The sequence below is a fragment of the Opisthocomus hoazin genome, chromosome 21 (assembly GCF_030867145.1).
Source record: "Opisthocomus hoazin isolate bOpiHoa1 chromosome 21, bOpiHoa1.hap1, whole genome shotgun sequence".
In the NCBI taxonomy this organism is placed as follows: Eukaryota; Metazoa; Chordata; class Aves; order Opisthocomiformes; family Opisthocomidae; genus Opisthocomus; species Opisthocomus hoazin.
The window spans coordinates 7,206,251-7,224,574 of record NC_134434.1 but is presented as its reverse complement, the minus strand read 5'-3'; the positions used below and the strand labels follow the sequence as shown (position 1 = coordinate 7,224,574).

At 46.3% G+C, this 18,324-nt stretch overlaps 1 long non-coding RNA gene across 8 annotated transcripts in view; it reads right to left on the bottom strand.

The window, feature by feature from the left end:
* LOC142363807 (uncharacterized) overlaps positions 1–18,324 on the bottom strand; it is a 78,694-nt gene that overhangs the window by 5,732 nt on the left and 54,638 nt on the right. For 4 of the 8 annotated variants that reach the window (XR_012765983.1, XR_012765978.1, XR_012765981.1 and 1 more), the window contains 3 exons: positions 17,609–17,724; positions 17,150–17,213; positions 10,725–10,848 (listed from right to left, as the gene is read on the bottom strand). This is a non-coding gene — a long non-coding RNA (uncharacterized LOC142363807). Of the gene's footprint in view, positions 1–10,724; positions 10,849–17,149; positions 17,214–17,604; positions 17,725–18,324 lie in introns of all 8 variants that reach the window. The other 4 variants (XR_012765980.1, XR_012765979.1, XR_012765982.1 and 1 more) reach the window with 4 other exon arrangements.

Here is an 18,324-nt window from a genome sequence, read left to right as displayed (position 1 = left end):
GATGACAATGAAATCCAGAGGGATGAGCCGGTGGTACAGCCCAGCTCTCACATGTCGTGCATGTTCTCACCTATGGAGGACACGGAGGAGGAGGTCGAGGTGATGAGCACCCTGTGGTAATGACCACCCTATGGGCATCTGGGAGAGGGTGAAGGGCATTCAGTGGAGGTAGAACGGAGAAACCAGGGGTACCTGTGAGTCCTCTCAGCCAAGTGAGTGGCTCTGGATCTGCTTTGCGTGTTGATTCACAGCTTGGAAGAAGGTCCCAAACCACAAATCCTGCAGTGAACCGCTGTACCGGGCTCATTTACTCAGACTTCATACAGCGAGTTAGGCTTTTTGTCCATTATTCTATTTATTACCAGACATGAAAATAATAACTCCTTCAGCTGAGGCTACACAACCACAATCGGTCAATTCAGTCCACGGCATAGACATTCTCCTGGACTCCCTTCTGACTTCAAACTTCCACTGGATGGTTTCTGAGAACAACTTTTCCTGTCTTTGCTCAGCTAGGAATCTCCATCCCACCTTGGCAGACAACGATCTGGATGCAATTTTTCACATTATAGGCCTGTTCTGTGAGACTATAGCAATAAATACGCTGGGGATGATGCCGTTAGCACGTGCAGAGCTCCCGTTGAAACAAAACAAGCATTTTTCCAGATGTTTGCATGTTGGAAGGCACCACATAGCTTCTGTGACTTCTCCACGAGTCACAAAGCCTCTTTGAGGACGTTGGTCCCCATCTGCAAAGCATTTCCAGCAAGCTGAAGTGACCTTGCAAGAGCTCAGTGTGGAAACCTCTGCTGCACCACACAAGTCCCCTTAGCAAAGACACATGAGAACCAGCAACAAGGTGGATATTTGCCACAGAGCTCAGCACGCTCCTGGGAGACCTCCAGGCTCCATAGGTGACTAAATGTAAAGGAGGACATATCTCTGAGCAGGGTAATATCTCTCAGGTTGTCTAAGTCTTAGGTTTCTGATGTGTGGCAAAAAGAATAGACCAGAATGACCTTTCTGAACCTGAGGAAGAACTTCGTCACTCTGAGGGTGACGGAGCACTGGACCAGGTTGCCCAGGGAGGCTGTGGAGTCTCCTTCTCTGGAGATATTCAGGACCCGCCTGGACGCGGTGCTGTGCAGCCTGCTGTGGGTGACCCTGCTTGGGGAGGGGGTTGGGCTGGGTGACCCACAGAGGTCCCTTCCAACTCCGACCATGCTGGGATTCTGGGATTCTGCGACCCGGCTCGCTGTCTACTTATCTGCTGGATGGGGCTTTACTAAAGCCTGCTTGTCTCAGCAACTATGCTGTCATGCCAATAGTTAATCTCCCAGGTACAAAGTTGGTATTCAAGAATGTTGGAGGCTCATTGGGTTGCAAAATCTCAAAAAGAAGAAAAAAAAAAAAGGCTGAGGAGCTTTGGTACAGGAGTGACTGTTTTTTTTCAGAAATGACCACAGAGGTGGATTGTGGTGTGGCTCTACATGGTGGGCTTGAGCTTCCAGATGCAGTTTAACGCATCCCCATCACCAAGAAAACCACTAATGCTGAAGTATTTGAAAAAAAAAAAAAAGACGGACCATGTTTCACTGCTGCATAGATTTCCTCTCAAGTTGCTAATTACGAATCCTACAGAATCAAGGAAAATACATTTACGGCTTTAAACGCGTCACGACTTTGAACTGCGCTACAGGAAGTCCAGGTTACAGTTTTATTTCTCTTCCCAGATCTCATGTTTTCTCATTAATTAGTGTTAGTTTCAGGAGATTAGATGACTTTTTAATGTTTCCCACGTAAAAAGAAAATGAAGTGAGGTTTTTGTTTTTGTTTTTTTCCCTTTGCAAATGGAAAAGGAAAAGAGACCTTTTTCATTTATATGCAGCTATTTTTTAATTTTCTTTTGAAAAATGTTGCCAGTACCGAGAAGTGTCAAATTCTAACACGCAGGAGGAATAATGTTGTTTTTTAGCTGGTAATAGTCTGTGTTTTTGTGGCTGACTATTGGGAAATTTTTAACATATTTCTTCATCCTGTATTTTCAGAAGATGAGATGACTTTTTAATGTTTCAGCATAGAAAACCCATTAAAAAGTGCATCTTATTCTCAATTATTTTGAAGATACCTTTTACTTAGAAAGCATAAGTAATTACACAATCACAGCTTTTTGTATATATGTCCTTATATTAATTTAACAACCAGAAACCTGATAATACACATTGTTGTATGGAATCCAACTACTTGCATGCTTTGCTTCAGATTTCAGTGATGTGTTGTCAATGCCTGGGACTTCACAGCGTGCGAGGGGGCAGAGCAGTCCTGCGGCAGACCGGTTTGGTCGTTGCCCTGTGCTCTGCACCCGCTATTTTCTGTGATTTTCAGGGCATTTGCAGCATTGGGTCATTTAGGAAGACCATTGGCTTCGCTGGACGTTGAGGAGGTTTCAACACTGTCCAGGTGAACCTTTCCAGCAAAGGAAACTCAGAACAGATTGGTCCCTGCACCTTCACATGGAGCTGGAAAATAACCAGTGAACTAGAGAATATCTCAGGGCACAACCTGCAGGCAGCTTCTTTTTGGTAAAGGTAGTGTGGAAGATAAATTTCAGCTATGCCAAGGGGTAGGCATCCAAAAGACACCTCTGCCCGTGGCAGAGCGCTGTGCGGGCACCCTAGCACTGACCAGGCTGCTCTGCTCAGGGCAGTTGGTGCCCGGCTCTGCCATGTAGCAATGCTACCTTTAGCTGGGGCTGAAGGGCAAAAGCTATTAGATCATGCCTTTAAATCTTGCCTCTTTAAACCTCAGATCTTAAAAATCTTGACCTTTAAAGGTCCCTTCCAACCCAAACTATTCCATGATGCTATGTCCGGAGCTGCACTGCTTTGAGATATGGAGCTAGCTGGGGGTGGAGAGGGAGGTTTGCTCTGTGCTTTGAGAACTTGACTCTCAGCCCACACAGGTTTGACTTTGTGCAACCAGGAATTCAGACTGAACTCCTACAGCCTGTGAGCTCCTGTGCCAGTGCTTTCCATCAACACTGCAGCATCTTATCCCGAGCTCTGATTCTGCTTACTCTTAACCCAGCAAAACCTCAATAACTCCACTGAGATTTCTGCTTCAGGCACTGCTGCGAGAATTAAACCGTGGTAATGTGAGCTAGAAGCAACCCTGTGAGCCAGAGATGCTCTTTCTAAGCACTGATGCTCCAGCTCTCGCTTGGACCAGCACACAGGCTTGGATGCTTATGGCAATGCCCTTGGTCCTATGGCTCATCTCACGCCTGCACCTTTAGCCTAAGTGCAGTATCGCAGCCTGTGAGACCAGAGGGGCTGAGGAAGCTGAAGGCCCTGGACACCCTACAGCATTTCATCCCTTGTTTTCAGACCGCTGAAAACATCTTCTCAAAACCAAGTGCACCACGCAAGCCCTGGGACACACAGCCACCCCCAGGCCCTCCCCTCCATCTCCGCATCCATTACAGCCCTTCCCAGCATGACTGGGACAACCCACACTACTGCAGCTTTCGCCTGCTGCTCTGTGACATCTTTCAATATTTACTTTATGTGACTAAGGACACAAGTCCAGGCCTATTTCTTGATCCCACTGTGCCTGTGAAACAAGCCTCTCTGGGCAGTTTCCTTCTGGGAGTAAACTGTCATTTTTCACCACATAAAATTTTATAAGTTTCAAGCGAATGGAAAATGGATTTTATTATTTTATTTTTTTTTAAATATCTTTTTTTTTTTTTTTTTTGCCCTGAATGTTTTATGGCTGCAAAAACAGAATTTGTGGTTTGAACTGTTAAGGTTTGATGCAGAGGGCTATGGAACCTTTTATGTAACCCGCTGGCCTGAATAATTATCAAAATATTTTGCTTTCCACTCTTTCTAAGCCTCTGCATCAGAAAAAAATAGTGCATGCAACCTTTTGACCACAAAATAATAATACTAAGAAAGCCCCCTTCAGAAGCCGTGCTCGTGGGGCTGCCGCAGAGCCGGCCCCGGGGAAGGCCGGTAGCTCACGGCAGCGGCCACAGCGCCAGGGCTTATCAGTCCTTGGGTGGGGAGGGGGGGACCCGGGGGGACTCGCCTGGGGGATGCAGGAACAGACCTCACCTTGAGAAGGACTTCCACACACAGTGGCTGATTTCAGAGGTGGGAGAAAGTGCTCTTTGCTGAGATGATGGAGATGCATGGGAGAGCTTTATCTGGCTCAGCTGCCACCAGGGACAACTTTCAGGTCTTCAAAGCATCACATCATACGCAATCTGACTCTTGGAGAAGCAGCTTGGACCTAGTTCATCTCCTCTGCCCTTCAGTGGAATACTATTTCTGTTACTATTATTATTAGCCTGACATGAGCATTTAAAATCCCTCACACAAGGCATGGTGAAAGCCAGTATCTGTGGTTACAAAGCTTCTATGGACAGATGGCTTTTGTGCATGCTCACAGTGTCAGGGATGAGGAGAAACCCAGCGCCTGGCACAGAGAACAATTTTCATAACTGGCTTAACAAGTGCAGATGGGGAAGGAATTTGTCTCTGTGGTCCAGGGCAAGGTTGATGCCGAGAGCCCCATTCTGGCAGGATGCAACGTCCTTTCTGCCCTGGTCCTGCTGCTCCTCTGCCGAGCTCACACAGTGCTACATAGCAGCAAAAATTAATGCTTTGCTAGCAGACATAGCCTGAAGTGTAACGACTGCCCCACCTCCAGTGTTTGGTTGTTATTTTACTCCTAGAATTACTCTAGTCTCTTCAAGGAAAGGCATTGCACTTCCTCTGCTCCCTGCAACTCTGCTTTTTACTCTTCTATATTTATTTGTACTGATAAATATTTAAAGATAGAATTTTAAATGCTTTCAAAGTGACAGTGTGCATTATGTATTTTTGCATAGCAAGCAGGGAATTGCTCTTTCTAATCTGACCCATTAATTTAATTTTTTAATGGAAAGTTAGCACATTGATTGCATTAATGTTTTTATTACATCTTTCCTAGAAAATATGCTGGATTTATTTCTTCAACCCTCTCAGCTTTTGGGTAACATATTTTGATTGCTAAAAATCCAAAAGAAATGTTAAAACCAGTTTGTGTTTTTTAAAGTAAAAACAGTTAGCAAGGATGATGACGTTCTTTCTGATCAGCTCACCTAGAGATACAGTGGTCACTTCTAAAACCTACAGATGCCAAAGGCTATTTTAAAAACTCTGCCAGAGTTCAATTACTTTCGGTGCCTTTACAACATTTAAAGCTAAGGGATGTTGGGACTGTCCTGGTAACAGCTCTCGCAAGGGACAGCCCCGCCGTGCTGGCAGCAGGAGGAGGCCCCATCCTCAGCACAGCTGATGTGCTGCCAGTCTGCTGGTTCAACCCCACAAGCAACATTCATGACATTTTGGACAAGAATTAATCAAGAATGGCTCAGTTATCCCTGGTTTTACCTCCAGGCAAGGGAAATGGGCTGGGTGACCTCTGAGGGTCACTCCCCATCCTACAGTTCAGGATTTTTCATGCATCCCCAGGGGTGGAAGATTTTAGCTCTGTGCCCTGCAACTGCTCCCTGCATCCTCTCCTCCTGGCTACCTGCTGCACAGGGCAGGGAAATACAATTTCATTTGGCTTGTGCTAGCTCTCAAACACAATCTCATTGAGTCTGTAACAAAACAGCCCCTCCAAGATGAAGATACCTGTTCTCCAACCTTTGCAGAGTTACAGCTTTTTATTTTTTTGGAGGAGTTAGGTGCTAGCACTCCTCTTTGTCTCCACTTTAGCAAAATAAACCCCACGAAAGCAGTTTCTCTTTTTCTTTTGAGTACTGTTAAGTAGTGAAAGGTGGGCTGAGGACAACCAAGATGGTGGAAGTTACCACAAGCTTTCCACACATGTTGAGCAGATGTCTGTTCTGCACTGAGGGTTTCCTCCCATGACATTTGTTGCTCTAGCTGTTGGCTTGGTCCCACACACTCTGCCAGGAAAATTTTTCCACAGCCCCTCAGTGCCACTCTCCCTTTCCATGTGCCAAAAGCAAGGAAACATGAGGGATTTCACAGTGGGCTGCCCTCAGTATGTCCTACCTGGGGTGGGATGGGAAGAGCTCAACCCTTCCTTAGTGTAAATCAATGCAATCCAGTCAAATTCATGGAACTGCAGCAGTTCGGATGAGAAGACCAGTTCAAGCCTAGATTCCACTCTTGCACCCAGGGTCAGACTTTGGTTCTTCTTATGCATTACAGCACTAATTAGAGAGGGTTGTTAAGGAAAGGCAAAGGTGGGGGGGGGAAGAACTGGGAATTGGTCACTGATATCACTCTTGTGAGGACTCAGAGTAGGGTAAGGATGGACAGAAATCCCAATTAGAGGACTAATTTAGCTCCTTGAGTGCATTTTAGCCTTTGGCCCTGGAGCCAGAAGCAGCACTTATTGCTTCTGGGTTTGCCATGCTTGGCTGATTATTGGTTAATTGAGGCTTTTCACTGAAAGTCCGGGGAAACGCCAGCTAACCTGGAGGAATGCGTCTTATGCCTTGGAGTCATCCTTGCTGGCTCTGCCTCCCTCCTGCTTCTCCCAGCAGTTCAAATGAGCTGAAAAATGGTTGGGGAAGGCCTGGGGCCACAGCCAGGCAGAGGAGCAGGGGTCTCTAGGACTTCAAAAGGCTGCTGTCAGTGGGATGCTCCTTCCCTTCTGCTCACTGTGCCTGAAACCCTCTGGCTGGGCACAGCCAGGGAGCCCTGCTCAGTCACCCAGAGTTTAATGAGTACACTAAACAAGGCCACCGATTCCCAAAGCCACCCCCAGCATAGGTCCATCCATGCTGGAGCCATGATGCCTTCCAGGGTGCAGGGGTTTCCAGAGCCCCATGATCCCAGGAGCACGCACAGACAAGTGATGCTGCATGTGCAGGGAAGTGCTGGGAGGGGGCATTCCCCCATTTTGGGGGTCTGGTGGGGCCAGGTCCCACTCATACACACCACCCCTAAAACCAGCTTCCAAACTGCCACATGAAGCCTTGCGTCCTTCCTCCCTCCCCTTTCTCTCCAGGTCACTAATACACAGTTGCTATCCTGAAGTGTTTTGTGAGGTTTTGCTGAATGCTACGAAAAAAAAATTCTCTCCCCCTCCTTTCTATGGGAAGTCTTCTGCAGAAACGGCTGGTTACAATTTACTGAAGTTCAGCTGCAAAACCCCGTGCCTTCCCTTCCTCTGCCTCCTAAATCAGTCAGATGCTAAAAGCGTTTCTTGCTGCAGTGGCAGAAATGCATTACGCCTTGGGCAATGTCCAGAATAAGAGCATTTTCCTCCTTTACAGAACTAATTGAGAGGTTTATAGGCCTACAAAAAATATTCCATAGCTCCTAGGGCTTCCTATAGTGTTACACACCTTGAAGGTCTGTTTTCTGAAAACATCGAAACATACCATGACTCACTGCAAAACAAGGATTGGGCTGTGGAAGCAAGGAAAGGGGACAGGTCTCTTCTCCCAGGCAAGCTCACCCATGACCAAGTTGGGCTTTACCTTTAGAGGATCCAGCAAGCGTTTTTAGTACTTGTCTACCAGAAACAAAGCCTTCACTTGCGGCCTCCAATGTGCTCATCAGTCCCAAGCATCCCCCACATGAGGCTCCCCTGAGCATCTCTGTGCATGTGCCATATTCTTCTACACACATGCCTAGTGATTTCAAACAGTGGCTTGCTTTTTTAAAAATAAAACATTAAAAATTACCAGCTGTATTCATTGCTAATGTCAACCTTGAGCACTGCCACACATTTGGAGGGACACTGAAAAATGCCAGCTTGTCAGAAAACAAATGCAGTGTAAGTGAGATTTTTCACAGCAGAGCAATGAATCCTCTAAGCTCGCACACCTGATGCTCTTCAGCAGTCTGCACCTTCGTGCAGGAATACACCTTGGACAGAATTCAGATTTTTAGTACCGTTATGAACAATCAAGACCAGAAATAAGTCTTATTTTTATGGGGAAAGCCAAAAATCTTTCCCCTGTTGCTTACCTTCAGGTGGGAAGCTTGCAATCAACAACAAGTGCTAGAAATCAGGGTGCTGCTCCCTCCTCTTCGCTGTGAATCCCTGTGTGTCTAACAACTTTTAGCAGGTACCTTGTAACAAAGCAGTCTTACAAAAGCAGAGCTAGAAAAGCTCTGCTCCACAGGCTCATGGTGTAATTTTTTCAGCCCGATTAGCGGGGTTTTTTTCTTCACCAGTGTAACTGGATTTCATCCCTACACAGCACTGCCCAGTTAGAAGTGGGTTGCAAAAATACCAACTTTTGCCAAGATATCCTAAACACCATTTTTATAGGTAGAATATGCAATCCAGACCCTCAGCTGGTGGAATTTGGCATTGGTCCACCGGAGCCAGTGCAGGGACACTGATTTACACCAGCGCAGGAGCCAGCCCATGAATTTTCTCAGCCCATTTGGTTATCTCAGTCTTACTCCATCATAGAGTTTGGGTTTGTTTCAACCCTACTGTACGAACAGAGCTACTTTGGAGCATTGAGTACGACTAATCTGCCACTTCATAGGACCCTATCGCTATTTCAGGGACTCCAAGGATACTTTTGATTCCTGTTTGCAAAGCAACAACCAGAACACTGGAACTGGAAATCCCATCCCAGTTCTGCATCTTCACTGAACGTGCTGATTTTCCTCCTCTGCAGGCAATAGGGAAAAGGAGGAAGATGGGTAAAAAAAGTTTTCCTTTTTACGGAGAGACTTTGCACTATTTCAGGAATTAATGATCTCAGTAAAACCCAGACCTCACCGAAATGGACAGCCTCAGAAACAGGCAGGGAGGTGCCAGAGCCAGAATCCTAGAGAGAGTAAGGCCTTCAATTACTGCAGTGATATAATTAATTTATGACTGTAGCCAGACAGCAGCGACAGCAATATTGACTGACTTCACTGCAATCTACATTGCTGACTAATGCTCATATCAACACCTCCAGCAACCAACCAGCCACCAGCCCCTTTGCTGGCTGAGATTTAGCCTGATTTCTCCAGAGAGAACCTTTCCAGATCATTTGAACTAATTGAGGTAATGGAGAAATTGTTCTCATGCCAAAACACTTCCCCCCCCCCCCCCCCTTCTTTTGGTAAGATGATAATATGAGAAAGCTTCTGGCTACTACTTAAAGGAACGGGATGGTGTCTTTTGGAGCCTTGTTGCCGCACTTCATCCTCCTCAGCAGCCAAACTGCACCCCAACATCTGCTAAAGCAACTGGCAAGTGGAAACACCCCTGTAGTAGGACCATGTTTCACACTAATTGCAGCGATGATCAGCAGCCAGCCTTTACAGCCTCTCTGGACAGAGGGGCTGAAGGCAGCAGCAATGTGGCTTTGATCAGGGCTGTCACACTGCCCTTTGCCTCCCACCTTGCCCAGAGCCTCTGCTTGCAATGGGTGCTCACACGGGCTGGGCTGAGGGACACACTTCAGGTGCATCTTAGACACCTAAACACCATTAAATTCTTGTCCTTAATCAGTGCCTCAGTTTACCAGGTTGGTTCCACCTTAGACTCAGGCATCACCATAAATCAGTGGCTACGTTTGCTGGGGTATCACTAATACAGCACAGTTAACCAGGGCAGTCTGAAGTTCCCTGGGGCTTCCCACATTGCCCCAGTCTTTGTCACCAGTTGTGTAACTCTTTACACATCAAGAATAGGTTGTTCTGGGATAGCAAATTGAATGGAAGCTTAAAAATCCATCTGTGGGTGGAACAGCTGCTGCACAAAAACTACTCAGGTGGGTCCTATGTAAGTTTGGGGTCTCAGACAGCACTTTTGGGAAACCTGTTACCTCTTGCAGGTTGGGTGATATGGGAATCATTGCCAGGTAATCTGGACTGATCAAGGTTAACAGACCAATTGCTCCCAGCAGCAACCCCAGCTCCTGGAGAAACGCTCTGTGAGCAAGTCTCCTGTGTGTCCAGGCCAGACTGCCCAGATGCTGTGGGAGAGACAAGGAAAATCTAGACGAGAACCAGGGAGCGGACAGTGCTGGGACAGCAAACTTCCCTTCGGAGCAGATCCCCCAGTCCAGCCAGGCAGCAGCAGGAAGAGCTTCCTAGAAAATAAAGCTGGGAGTTCAAAGTAGGGGAATGTTTTCCTGCCTATAAGGGAATTCAACCTGAAGTCTCCAGGAGAAACGCTGGGATGGAAAACAAAGCCAGCAGCGGGGGCTCTACCCCAGGCTGCACCATCCCTGAAGTCCTTCGCCTCCAAGATGTGTGGGCTTGTGGAGTCAGAGGACAGAAATGCAACACTGGGTGGGCCAGTCCAGGTTTTAATTTTTTTTGCTATAGCACAGATATAAAATGCTCATTTTCATGTTTCATAACTTTGTCTTGAAGCACATTTTTGATTTGTGTCCAAAGACATAGCAACCCCCCAGATGAAGCCTGCTGCCTGTGTGTGCTTGTACATGCAGGGACAGTTGAGAGACAGATTAACCCTAACCTCTGTTGAGCCAGCTTCCCCTGGCTCATGCCCCTGTAACCTGCCTGCTCACCAGGCACCTTATTAGAGATTTCACTGACTAACAGACAGGATTTGGAGAGGGAAAAAAAAAAAAAAAAAATCAGCTGAATGCCATCAGTTCTTCTCTTTAGCTCCAAGTGAATGTTAATTGCACAGGACTGGCATCAATCATAGCAGAGTGTCTAGAGGCCTCTAGTGTCCAGCAGCTACAAGAACCAGGCCAGTACCTCCACGCAGGCAGAGCCACTCTTCAATAACCAGAAGAAGGATGGGGTGGGGGGGCTGAGAGGGGCAGAGCTGTCAGCAGGAGCCTGGCTAACACTCATTGCTTTGCTGCAACCGATGTCTCACCTAGAAAAAAAAAAAATCATGGATAGGTGCTTCTTCAGTACTTGCACACCAAATTAAAACTCCACAATTACACATTCTTGCCAGCACAACCCAGCTGTGCTCCCTCCCTCCATGGGTGACCTGGGCAACTCGCTGGGTCAAGCAATAACCAAAACTACTTGCAACCAGAACAGCACATGCAGGGACAGTGTATGCAGAAACCCACCAAAGCAGCAGATGCTTGGTGTTATCTACTAACATACAACACAAGAAAAATCCTTGCTTTGGTCATATAGGAGTCCTCAGACACTTGGATTTGCCCACGTGGAGTCCTCTGACACTAAAAAGAATTGGAGGTCCACTGTTAGAGAGAGCAGCACTGAAGGCAGAACCATTCCAGGACAAAATATTTCCAGCTGGGGAGTGGGGAAAAGGGAGTTTTTGGTTTCCCATGCAAACACCCTGGCTGTCAAAAATATTTGTTACAGGAGATTGGGGCAGCAGAGGTCCCCTCTCCTCCCATCTGCCCATCCCAACAAATTGTGCTCCTCTTCTCCACCGGTCTCACTTTGCATGTGGAAACGCAAATAATCAGAGACCACTTTCTAAGGAGCAGAAAAGGCTTCTGCCTCGCCAGTAAGTCAGAATAATGTGAATTTAAAAGAGAAGGCAGGGGACGGGTCTCTAACAACTTATTGTTTTCCAGAGCTGCTTCAATTAGCAAACACCCCATAAGGGCAGAGCAAGAGATGAAAAAAAACATTCATGCACTGACACAGCCCCAGTCAGTGGCAAACGCTCCCAGCTCCTGCACAGAAAAAAATCTTTCGTCTCCCCTCGCTCACTCTTGGCATTACATCACGCCAAGTGCATCCTGGGCAATATTGTCATGCTAATAAAGCAGCCCATGAGACTGGATTCTCCTGCGCCTGGAGAGACATTCCCACCAGGTCCTGGCACTCCGGCTTATTCAAGCCAGGCTGAATTGCCCCCAGAGAATAAAAGATGCAGGCTTAATTAACTACTGCTCTCCGTTCCCAATCCCGGCTCGATTGTTGTGCCAGTTGTTCTCATTGCTAAAGAGGCAGTGCCAGGACGCCCGATACCGGGGCTGGCCTCGGGACCGGGGCTGCTGGACCACAGTGGAGCTGGGGCTCTCCTCTCCTGGTTTTATTTATTGCTATTGTGGTACTGCGGGTGTTGCTTTTCCGTGCCAGTGGCTTGCAATGCTGAAATCAGTCATGGAAAAATTCAGGACCCTTGTGCCAGTTTTATTCCCCCCTTCCCTTGTTTTCACTATTAGGTGCCTGTCTTTTCCGGTTTGGATCTCTTTAACAGCTTTTATGACTCTGGACAAAAAGAGCCAGCTTTTACATCCAACAGCATCTTTAATAGATTTTACTAGCTGCCTATGCTACCGATTTCGGAAAAAAGCTGCATGCTTTAAGGCACAAAAGCTGAGCAGTACCATCTGGCCTTCCCTGACCCTCTCCCCAGCCCTGCTAGAAAGGAAAAGCAAAGCGGGAGCCTGGCAGGCGACGCAGACGAGCGATGGAGCAGCACAGCCAGGACAACCCCGTGACTCGGAGGGAGGAATCCGCACGCCTCCAAGACAGCGAGCCCTAGGAAGCTGAGCATGGGGAAAACCATCTTGGGCTGAGACCCCCTGGGCAAACCCCTGCCAGCAGCTCAGGAAAGCAGCTGCAGTTCTGCAGAGTCCTCCTGGGCAACAGCCCCGGAGAGGGGACGGAGCTTAGGCTTGAGTGCATCTCCCAGTTTCATCAGGAAGGGAGGAGCTGCTGAGATGTGGGGCTTTTTCTGCTGGTCAGGCAGGTGAGGGTTTAGCACATCGGGGCAAGACAAGGTATAAATAGGAAGAGTGTTTCCACCTCAAGAAAACAGTCAAAGAAAGCACAGCGGGGCAGACAACTGACACACATAACTGCAGCTTCAGTCCTGCTCGCTGTGTCCCCAGCAGTCTCCACTTTTTCCCCTGTAGCAGAGGGAAAATCCTTAGCCTCAGCCCATTGTGCCTGACACAAGGGAATCTTGCATTAGACATAACTCATAAGAAATCAGGCTGCTTGCAGAGAGAACTTTGTCCACATCATGAGCCCAGCAGTCCCAGCAAAGGGGATTTCCTTGCTGCAGAGCTGTGCAATGCTCACAGCAGGTTCTGTTTCAGAGCTCCTTGGTATCGGACTCGGAGCTTGCTTGCATCTGCCTGCAAACCTATGTGTAGACGTGTCTTCAATTCAGAGGCTGCAAGTGAGGAAGGAGAACAGCAGGGATATCAGCTGGGAGGGAGAAGAGGCAGTTCACAGCAGGGTGAGGGTCCAGGGATAGGAAACTGCCACATCCTGCAGGGATGGACCTCTCCCATCTGCACAGCTGGGGCCCTGCCCCTCCAGTTATTCCACTATTAAGGCTAGAAAGGGCACTTAACAGTGCTGTATATTAGCTTATCTCAAATGGCAGATCAAGGAGGAGACCACTACCACAGAGCTGGTTTATCTTCTAGGGAGAAGTGGAGCATTTCTTTCTCTCTCCCCTACCCCCGTGATTTATGCTGACCTGACATTCGCATTTACACCAGTAAACCAGGTTCTGACAAGAATCTAATTAAGTGTTGCACTAAATCTGTTCCACTGACAAGTATCTTTTTGCTGCCTTTGGAAGTGACAGATGTACACCTACTCCAGGACTTCTGCACGCACTTGTATACCCACAGATGCACACACACACAAACACGCACCTCTAAAAAAACTTGGCTCAGCATCCCGAGAGGCTTTCCAGGGATGAAATACTAGTCACGCTCAACAGCAGGGGAAAAATGCAAGTTAAGAGTTACAGGCAAGGGAGAAGAGAGGCACTAGGTATGAAATGAGATGGGTCACCTGCCAGGGGTATCCAGGGATCTCTTCCAGACCACAGAAGCTCCAGAGGCAGTGGGCTATCGAACCCACCATATCCAAATTGCGTGAAAGTTGGGACAGGGCAGGAGCCAGATAATATATAGATATGTATATTTGGAAGAAAAGCTAGAGTTAAACCTTTTGGAGATTACATTCAGAAAGCACACAGATGTTAAAATCAGAAAGAAAAAGCCAGTTAAAGTTGGTCAAAGTACAAATTTAAAAAAAAATAAACAGTTTAGAAGCAGCAGCTACAGCCCTCACAAGAGTATAACTCCATTTTCAAATCCTTGCAGACACTATTTCAAAACCCATTCAAAAAAGAGCCTAATAAAGGGGAAATTATTATTATGGGTAAAAGAACAGAAACACACACAAAAAACCCCTCCTCACCACTTACCAACTGTGGTCTATTAGACATCTTCTAGTCCAAGTAGATAAAGGGTAAGTATTCACAGAGAGCTGGATGTGTCCATAGCCCCAGCCCCTCAGGAGCACAGCAAGTCAACATTTCTCCCCAAAAGACTCTACAGGCCCATACCTGCTCGGCATGGCTTTATTTATAAACACTAGCATTTCCTGCAAGGCACTGACTTACCTGGATTTAGGTCATCAAGTAAATAACTGTCAGCTTTATCCCCTTGATGAGAAAGTTCTACATTAATTTCACCTGTGAAATTAAGCAGTTTAGCTGGAAGGAGCATTTTCAAGGACTCCTGACCCTGGTAGTGAAAGCTGTAATCCCCCTCTCAATTGTAAATTGCTGCAGACTGAGCCTTTGCCTGATATCAACATTTGGCTCATGGTTTCCCTTTACAGAAGCTGTTGGATGGTGAAAGACCAGAATGGGCATTAATTCTGTCTACATATCAAGCCTTCAAGCTTTTGAGGGTGTAGGTTCTCCATCTAGAAGATTACCAAGGACAACGGGAACAAGAAAGCTCCTTGCAGGACCTAAGACACGGATGGCTCAAGTCCCACATGCCTGCATCTTTTCACTTGCCAATCACATGATGCCTCCTGACTAAAGGAAAAGGTTATTTCCCCATTTTGCCATAACAATGTGGTATAAAAATAAACTGTTGCCTTAAAAAATATCTCCATTGGCTTTAATAAGTGAGAGAGGGGAAAAAAGAGGAAAAAAATTGAGAGAAGGAAAGGAGAAGAAAAAAAAGAAAAGTCATAAGTTGTGCTGTTCTTCTTGCCAACATCCACAATCCCTCTTCCAAATAACCTCTCATTTACATGCATGTTTATTTAGTTTTCATGGCTGTCTGGAAGTCAGAACTTTTTTCCCTCTTTTTGTCTAAGACAAAGATGCGGAGAGGTAGAGAAATGTAACCTCCATTAGTCAAAAACATCACCACAACCAACGACCACGGGCAGTTTTCTGACTGACCAAACAACCAGCTCACGTGTGCTGAGGCTTTATGTACAGGGAAGGTGTTTCAAAAATAGGCTGATAAAAAAAAAAAACCAAATAAAAAACCCAAAGAAAGAGGGACAAGCATGAGAAACAGCCCTTCCAGCTCCCTCCCAACATCTGTAGCAATGTTTCTGAGCTTTTTAAACTTGGCCTTGCATTGTGGAAGATGATCTTTCCCCTGAAAATCTCTGCATTGTTTTCATTAGATTTCCTTGAATAAGTTATTTTATTTGTCTTTATTGATTTTATTGTGATTGTGCTAAATATCTCAAGGAGTCATCGGAGGTTCTAAACACATATGCAGAACTCATGCTTCTTGATAGAAAAGGCTTCAGATAGGATTTAGAAGGAAAAACTTTGAGGATTCAGAAAGTCTAAAACACAGAATATCATTTACTTTCAAGACCAACGAAATCTGCATTGGAGTGTGAAAAGGAGTAGGTGCAATTAAATATTGAATAGCCCATTGATGTTCTTTCCTGGTATTTAAATCACACCCCATGTGGCTCTCATTATCCCAGCACTCACACACATGCTTAACTTTGACCATGCAAATACACTGAAGTGAAAGTAAGAGAAATATGTCCATGCATATGAAAAGCTACAGTGCCATGTTCATGGGATCAAATCATGTCTCTAACTTGCTGCACCCTATTTGCTTTTTCTGGAAGAAGGTGCTAATTCATGTAGTCTAAGAGATGATCTCCCAAAGCCTTTTATGAACTTTTTCAGTGAAGGTGCAAAAATCTTCAAAAGCACAAGAGCGTCATGGGCTGAACTTGGTTGTTGCTGGCAGGTGACACCTGCAGGACAGGTCACTGGTGGAAATGGGTTAGCGTGCTCTGCGGAGTCTTAGTGGTCCTTCTGAGAGCACTTACTGTGATGACCTACTGGGGAGAAAGAGTGGAGCAACGTGTTTCTATCCATATCAGTTATTTTTAAGATTTCATAATTCTTCTTTTGGACCACCTCATGGACTGAAACTGGGAAGCGCAGTCAGAACCTATAGCTGCAATCCTGGGGTATCAAATCTGCGCCTTGATTTATCCCTTAACACTGGCCTTGACATAATGAAGGCAGACTTGACTGTTTCAGGATGCCAAATATACAGAGAGTTTCTGGACTTTTTAGGAAACCCCTTCCTTCAATGTTGTTAAGCTCCATCTGGCTGTGTCAGCTTGAGCAGTCAAGAAGTATCTGGGTTATCACTACCTACCTCTTTAAGGATTTTCTATCTAAAAGTTTATTTTAGTCTGGATGGCTAAAACTGTATAATTTCCCTGATGTGGGTGAAGCTCTACTAATATAAAACCACTTATATTTGTATGACTTATTCCTGTATGAGAAAAGGGAATGAGCTTAGATGGTATAAGGCACCCTTATGCTGTCCACACTACAGGATATACCGCTATAACTGTATGGGTAAAATATCACAGCCTTAGCCAACATAATTACACCAACACAAAAGATACTGTGTGTAGACCAGAGCTACACGTGCCACTTCCTAATACTTTCATAGCCACTTTTGGCCACTCTTGTACCTGAATTAAAACACTTCGTTCAGTCAGGTCCTTGTCAGATCCCAAGCAGCAGGGAAAAAAACTGGCCCATTTACCTGGGTCAACAGATATTTCTGACATGGAAAGGCAGAGCCAGGGCAGTTGGGCCAGGGCAATCCCTTCAGTGGAAGAAAGTGTCTCCCTCTCATTTTGCTGGCTGACGAATTTATGATCTAGGACTCTGGTCAAGAAAGAGGTTGAGACTAGAAAGGGAGAGGTGTCACAGGGCAAGAAATCCAATTTGTCTAAAAGTAGGGATCAATATTTGTTGTTTCTGGGGCTAGGTCTTCTCTGTGTGACATGTAGCATGTCAACCACCATGTCAGGCACCATGGAAAAAAGAGTTTTTCTTTGAATAAACTTTCAAGGGCCACTGCAATGGAGAAAAGGCCATGAGAGATGGGAAAAGGAAGAAAGCTCACCTGCTTTGCTCATCCATGGGTGGCAAATTCGGAATGGCTGGCACTGCTGAAGGGTTTTGTCTTTCTGGGAGAGGACGAAGGGTAACTTAGTACAAGTCTCTGTAAACTCAGGAATGAAGAGTCTCTATCAGACTCCCCGTGTGCTTTTGGGCTGTGCAGAATTTCTTAGGATGTCTCTCCCCGTGCCTTAGTTCAATCTTTTCAAAATGGAGACAGTAGTTAAGTGAATTGCTTGGATTTTGGCCAAACATGCCGGAATACACTGAACTCATCTAATCACGGAAGTTAAGTAGCCTTAGGCCCCTACAGTGCTTGGATGAAAGGCCAGGCCAAGCCAAGGGGTCATGGTGGAACATTAAACCAAATAAATCAAACCAGCTGGGAAACTCCATTTGCTCTCAGAGTTACTTTTGAGATGACGGATGGGGGGAAAAAGAAAGAAGGAGTTCACTCACTCACTTTCTGGAAATGACAGCTGCTCACGCATCTGAGGAGGAGAGAGCATGAAGATCAACTGCTACTATCAATCAGGTGGTCCTGGGGTGGGGAGAAGGCTGGAAAAAACATATCAGGTCCTGAGAGATGGAAAAAGAAGAGTTTAGGAAACGACCGTGGTGTGTTGTGTCCATAACCACAGTGAGACACGGAGGTTGGGGACTGCCTGGCTGGTTTGCATGGCAATTGCATGGCATCCTGGAGCTGCCCTGCAGGGCAGGACTCCCTGGGTTGCCACCGCCTTCCTCAGCCTTTCCTCTAGTGCTAAGCGTAACGTGATGCTAAAAATGCGGCATGTTGGAGAGCTGTCAGCCCAGCTGTAGTGGAAGGGCCTGAAGGACACACTCTGAAGACAGCCTCTGAAAGTGTGTAAACCACTCAGGGAAGCATCAGGGAAGAAAAGGTCTAGCTTGGTATGCATCAGAGTGAAATAAAAGAGTCTGAGTGTCTGAGGGCAAAAGCAGAGCAGAAACAATTGCTAAACTGGATTTCATCCCCATGGTACCACTCAGTCAATCTCTTGTATTAGCAGAGAAGCTGGTTCTGGCAACATGCTCCTGCTGTAGGATGCTCTTATTCCCACAGAGATTTCCATACCATGTCCATGAAGCAGGGCTTGAATACAACGCTGAGTAAAACCCCATCCAGTAATGACTCATGGAGGACAGCTGAATAGAAAT